This window comes from Portunus trituberculatus, chromosome 44 (assembly GCF_017591435.1).
Source record: "Portunus trituberculatus isolate SZX2019 chromosome 44, ASM1759143v1, whole genome shotgun sequence".
In the NCBI taxonomy this organism is placed as follows: domain Eukaryota; kingdom Metazoa; phylum Arthropoda; class Malacostraca; order Decapoda; family Portunidae; genus Portunus; species Portunus trituberculatus.
In genome coordinates, this window is record NC_059298.1 from 16,524,904 (window position 1) to 16,531,558 (window position 6,655).

Consider the following 6,655-nt stretch of genomic DNA (forward strand, 5'->3'; position numbering starts at 1 on the left):
TTAGAGTCCCAGATGTGGTCTTCTCCCTCAACAACTCCAAAATCTTCTTTACATCGACACCACATTTTCAAACCTTCCTCCGTGACCTCACAATTAACAAAGTCGCAAATCGACTGAACAAGACCAACATGTTGGTCTTGGTTTGCGACTATTATTTCTAGTTGTTAGGCAATTTCAGTCGCATATTGGAACGCGTGAACCCACCTTAAGCGTGACAATTATGGAGACGTTAACACGTTCGATTTTTTGGTAAAATACAAACAAGTCAAGATCCGAATCTGTTGAAAAGTTAGCAGACATCGCAATGACTCACTTCTGCACGTAAATGTTGACAGCCTCTTACATAAACAATAAGATAAGTCCCGTGTTAGGAGTTAAGCGGCCTACGGCATAGGCGGATTTAGGGGGGGGCCATGGGGGCCATGGCCCCCCCCAGAAGCTTGATTGGCGCCCCTAAGAGGCCAACCTTGCAATTCAGTGGGTCAGATTCCCCATTTTCTCCACAATGTCCCTGGAAATTACAATTGAAATTGAAATGCATAATATTTCTTGGTTGCCAAGGAATAGGATGCATTCTGCATTCTAATACTAATTTGATTTAGCGACCAAATTAAGCGATAATCGTGAGAGATGTCAAATCTTTAATAATAATAAATCAGCTGAGCAGCAAGCTGCCAGCCTGCCAGTCATTCGTCGGCGTTCAGCTTCCATGTTGGTTGTCTAGCGGGCAGCCACTTAGCCGCCAATGACCACTAACTTCTACAGTTCTCCCCTCTCGGCAAGTTTCTACTCATTTTTAAGGTTAGTACCGACTGCACTAATAATTACCCCGGCTTCTCCTATATTATGATAATGATGAATGTGCAGCTGTAGGCTACTAGGCCTACTCTTATTTTTATTTATATGAAGTTCAAAACTGCATTAGGCGTGCTGGAACGCACAACAACTGAGTGTTCGTTTTTGTGGCAGAGTTTGTATGCATGATTTTATTAACTCTAGTGTACATACTAGGTTATTGATTTATAATTTCGAACCTGTAAGTCTTACTAATTTGTTATAAAAAGAAATAGTATAAAGCTATGCCACGAAGGAAGTCAATAAAGGAAGCTGAAGGAAGACAAAGTTGACTACAGACGAAATAGACGAACGATTCAGCAGAGGCAAGATTGCCAAGATGGCACTTTTCATTAGATATATAATTTGGGTTTGATCTCTAACAAATTTTTGTAATATTATAGTTATAGCTAGGCTATATCACGTGTTTAAACTAAAGATGATTAAAGTGTAATTGAGAACCAAGTGAAGTCGATTACATTATTATTTTTAATCTAGCGCATTATTAGCGGTGTAATTCCAATGTTCTGCTATTGACAACCCTGCATGCGCTCAGCTGATCAAAGACTGTAAACAGATTCGTGTGTGTTTTCAGAATATCGTCTACTTTTGTTTGTTTTCTAATCCAGAAAGCTTGTTTCCTATCTCTTCGAGTTATCCCCAACATTACCCTCTCCATTCCTCTTTGGGAACAAGGTATAAACAACCATATTACATTTTTATCAATAAATGTAAGATGAAACATATCATCACTCTATGAGCATTGTTCATTTTCGTTACTGGTAGCCTAACAGTTCCTTTTTCCAAGATTATGTCAACAAGAGCGCTTGGTAACATAAGACTCTCATTGAGCTGGTAAATTAACTGTATTCCGCCCAAAATATAAGGTCAGCACACCTTGTGACAGAAACCACCATACGCCCCTGATATATATATATATATATATATATATATATATATATATATATATATATATATATATATATATATATATATATATATATATATATATATTTTGAATTAGAAAGTATTTTATTTGACCTATTGCAATTTTCTTGTGAACAAATACTAAATGACATTTCTAAATAGCAAAAAAATTATTGTTGAAACACAGGATTTTTTCTGAGAGCCATTGCTCAGGTGGCTCCAAAAAACACATAAAATAGCTCAAAATCTCAAAATTTTCTCGGGGGGGCTGGGAACCCCCCAGCTGATAGGGCTCGCTTCGCTCGCCAATTCCTCTCGCTAGAAAAAAAAACGCCCCTATCCTCATTGGCCCCTCCCAGAAAACCTCTCTAGATCCGCCTATGGCCTACGGTACATACTCCTGACAGTTTTACAGTTTGGTATTCCTTTGTGCAATACCTTAAGCAAGGAGCCTTTGTTGAGTCGTGTCACCGGTAAAGATTTGATGAGTCCAGTGAGGTTTTATTTTTTTTTTATTTATTTACTTTTTTTTTATTATTATTATTCTAATTATTATTTTTTTTTTTAATGTTGTGGGTGGCTTGGCATGCACCAGTTGAGCAGGGATAGAAAAAAACTCAAGTGACACGTTTCAGTTAAATCATTATTATAAAACGAGTGATTAGATATCGTAACCACCAACCTGACACCTTACGCCCCTTCTCTCTCTCTCTCTCTCTCTCTCTCTCTCTCTCTCTCTCTCTCTCTCTCTCTCTCTCTCTCTCTCTCACAGCAGCCAATAGTAGCCTAGCCCTAGATTCTAGAATGTGCGTATCGCCAATAACGTCATGTGGAATAACGTGTGTGTGTGTGTGTGTGTGTGTGTGTGTGTGTGTTTAGTTTTATTCAAGTACCCTTTTAGTGCGCCGAGATCACACCTCATACGAAAAAGTTCAATTTAGAATAAGGCGAAGAGAGATGCGTCGTGGAAGGGCAGTGTGGGGACAGTGAACTTTCTTTCTCTCTGACGTGGCATGTGTCGCTGGCGTAAGTCGATTGAATGAAAGTCAGCTGTACCCCATCACACAACCAGCTATAGTGTGCATCAGCCGCCGGACTTATCAGCGTTGCCTCGCTAACAGGATGCTGCGGTTACGTCATCGTTAGCAGATTCCTTTCTACTGACGTCAGCAACAGGTAGCAGCACGTAGCTACGGTGCGTCTGTGTGGGGGTATTGTATTGCTTCTCACCGGCTCCCTGGCTGCACAGGATTCTACCTGTCTGTTCCTGCCCTTTTTGTATCTCTCGGGCCTGACCGGACCACTGTTTGACTTCACCCGACAATGCTGAGACAAACAATGAAAAAAATAATAAATAAATAAAATAAAAATCCAATCACGTGCCGCACCCACAGGTCGCCACCCTGACTCACCGCCACCAGACGGGAATGTGAGTCATCAACGACATTCGAGGGAACTGGGAAGAGGCGGTTTGCTCGCCTTGATCAGCTGGCGTCATTGAACTTCCTTGAACGAAATTCCTTCAAGGCTTGACATTCTTCCTATATATATATGATGGTGTGCTATGGGCGAGCTGGTGTTACTATTTGTTCTGTTTATTTGTGGTGAGCCGATTTTAGAGGTCTGAGAGTGAGTGTGTACGGTCAGTAGCAGCGATGAGGGTGATAAGCCGGGATTGTCATTGTCGGACTGTCCCAGTCATCCCTCGGGAGCGAATATAGACTTGTAGTGTCCTGTGCGGCCAGGAGGAACGATGTCTTTATCTGTGTAGGGAGAGACATGAAGACTATCGTTAGCGTATCATTTTCGTGCACGAGTAGTGAGTCCACTCCATTCCCTCACTGCTCGAGTGTGGAGCAAGTAACACATGTAGGGTGACCGGTGCACCTCTCCTGCATTCCAGAGTTTCGCGGGGGCGGCGCCATAAACGATTTCGCCGTTTTGGAGGTTAATGACGAGGGATCGCATTAGAGTTGCTCGCTTGGCGCCCAAGTGACAATGACTAAACCCTACGGGTCACTGGGACTTTCATCAGCCGCAACTGCGAGCTTACTTTAATGAAGTAAAATAGATCTGTGGAGAGAGAGAGAGAGAGAGAGAGAGAGAGAGAGAGAGAGAGAGAGAGAGAGAGAGAGAGAGAGAGAGAGAGAGAGAGAGAGAGAGAGAGAGAGAGAGAGAGAGAGAGAGAACTTGAACTGCGTATTTTTTACTTCGCTAAGTGGATTACTCATTATATTCTCAAGGAGCTTACATTAATACAAGCTAAGTGAAGTTCAAGTCATAGCAAGGTGGATACAAACTCATAGACAGTGTTCCAGGTTATTTGTCAAGGAAAGGGTTATAAGTGAGCTTACTGGTATGCACCCACGGTTGTTTTAAGTAGACAAAATAGGGAAGAGACTAGATAAGAATAAAGTGATAAATAGAGTGGAGAGAGAGAGAGAGAGAGAGAGAGAGAGAGAGAGAGAGATGCAGTAACTGAAGTGTGTACTGTTGGTATTTACTAGACACTAATATATTAACGATGCAAATATCGCTAGAAGATAGCGAAAGGTGTAGCACAACATGGGCGACTGAAGACAATTTTAAACATTTAATTCAGAGGAAAGATTTGAACTGCCCTGTTTGGAGTTAGGTAATTTGAGTCCCGGTCGTAACACTCGATGAGAACTGCTGGAGTCTGCCTGTATAGGGAGGGGTATTGAGGCGCGGCATGCTAGACCACTGTCCTGTAGCAGACCCGAGCTGTGTGTGGTGTTATGACTCTCAGCCACAACACAAAAGACAGCCTGTGTCACCCAGGCGGCGACACCTGGGGCCTGACACTTGCCGCAGCCTGGCTAAGTGAAGGCAGCTGCGTTATGAGATATCTGCCAGGGATGGAGAACTGCGCTCGTGTGGTGAGCACGGCTTATGTTGGTGTATTGGTGTAATGAGACGCTAAATACATTACTATACTCGTACATTAGTGTTACGTTATGAACTGAGACATCTACAGACACTACATGGTCTGCTTCCCATACCACCAATTATCTGATTCTTCTCATTACTGATTTTTTTACGTCTCAGCATTCTTCAGTCTGGCAATGTGAAATGCTTAGTGAACACGTGCTCTGTGTCCTCCAAGCCAAGGTCTGGTGAGGACGCATCTGTCGTTGGTTTTCACATGGTGGAACACATGACATTTGTTTCTACTTAGTCTCTTTATGGTGGGATGGTGCTTGGCTGACCATCATGGGTAGCTCCACTTCCCTTCCAAGATCCGAAGCTTGGCCCTTTAAACCCCAGACCCCCATTCCTCCCCCTGGCAGAACTAATAACTGATGTATCCTGGTGGGCATGTTGTCTCCTTTCTTAGCTTACCTCCCACCTATCTTCCCTTCTCCTGCTCCTTGTCCCCCACCTCTCTCTCGGGCATTTAAAAGCTCACACCCGCTCCTCTTCTCTGCCCCCACTCCTACTACCCCTCACACTTTGTCCCTTTAAGCTTTATAATACCCTGGTGTCCCCTTCTCCCTCACCCCTCCCATACTTCTGCCTCCACCACCCATCCTCCTCCTTGCCCAGTATTCCTACCTTCGGGATGAGAACACAAGTAGATAAGGGAAGCTACAAGAAGCCATTATATAGTGCTATACATGAGAGGCATTATCTACACAGGTCTTTTCGCCAGATGACCTATATATACTGACTACAGTCTCTTGTGCTTGAAAACTTCGAAAGATCTTCAAAGGCCGACGCTGCTGCTTTCATTTAGTAATATCTCTACGTAATGCGGACAGACATGTGTCTTCACCAAGAACACTGCTTTAACCATTCAAGGAGATGAATAAAGGACTGAATTAGACTCTTATTTTAGTAATGGACTCCGTGGATTCCGAGAAGCAAGTTGGTGACCTCCACTATAATTTGGTTGTTGTTGTTATCATCATTAATAACAACAACAACAACAGCAACAACAACAACAACAACAACAACAACAACAACAACAACAACAACAACAACAACAACTACTACTACTACTACTACTACTACTACTACTACTACTACTACTACTACTACTCAGAAAAATAAAAGCTATATGAGCATCCTATATGTATATATTCAGTACCAGCAATCCTTATTCTTCCTACGTGTTGTATACCCCACATGACAACTTGCGCCACCACCACACTACACAGTAACAGCGACACCACACCCTTCCTCACCATAATGATCTATCGCACAGGATGCAACACACGGGCACATAAGGGACACGCCCCAGCGTTGATCCTCGTCCCCTCAACACCTGCCCCGGACTGAGTGAAGGCGTGGGATATAGCAGACACAGTGACATTAAAGGTGAGTCATCTGTGTTCAGTATATCATCATTGTTATTATTTGTATTCGAGTCAGTTCACTGGTAGCCTTCAGCCAGTCACCATATGCACTACGGGAGATGAGGAATGTCATGATGCTATAAGTGTGCTATGTGGTTACTAGGTTGCCACGCTGCCCTGCTGACTCTTAACTTTACCCGTATGCCGTCACTTGGCAGACATTGCGATGGTGGTGGTAGTGGTGGTGGGGATGGTGTTATAGTTGGTAGTGGTGGTGGGACATTAGGAACGACTTTTGTCATTCTCAAGAGTGAACACACACACACGCCTGGTAGCTCAGTGGTTAGAGCGCTGGCTTCACAAGTCAGAGGACCGGGATTCCCCGGCTGGGTGGAGATATTTGGGTGTGTCTCCTTTCACGTGTAGCCCCTGTTCACCTAGCAGTGAGTAGGTACGGGATGTAAATCGAGGAGTTGTGACCTTGTTGTCCCGGTGTGTGGTGTGTGCCTGGTCTCAGGCCTATCCGTAGATCGGAAATAATGAGCTCTGAGCTCGTTCCGTAGGGTAACGTCTGG

The 6,655-nt window shown here is 43.6% G+C and overlaps 1 long non-coding RNA gene across 1 annotated transcript in view; it reads left to right on the forward strand.

Moving 5' to 3' along the window:
• Window positions 1-400: 400 nt before the first annotated feature.
• LOC123518537 overlaps window positions 401-6,655 on the forward strand; it is a 26,638-nt gene continuing 20,383 nt past the window's right edge. The window contains exons 1-2 of the long non-coding RNA XR_006678813.1: window positions 401-801; window positions 5,990-6,102. This is a non-coding gene — a long non-coding RNA (uncharacterized LOC123518537). The remainder of the gene's footprint in view (window positions 802-5,989; window positions 6,103-6,655) is intronic.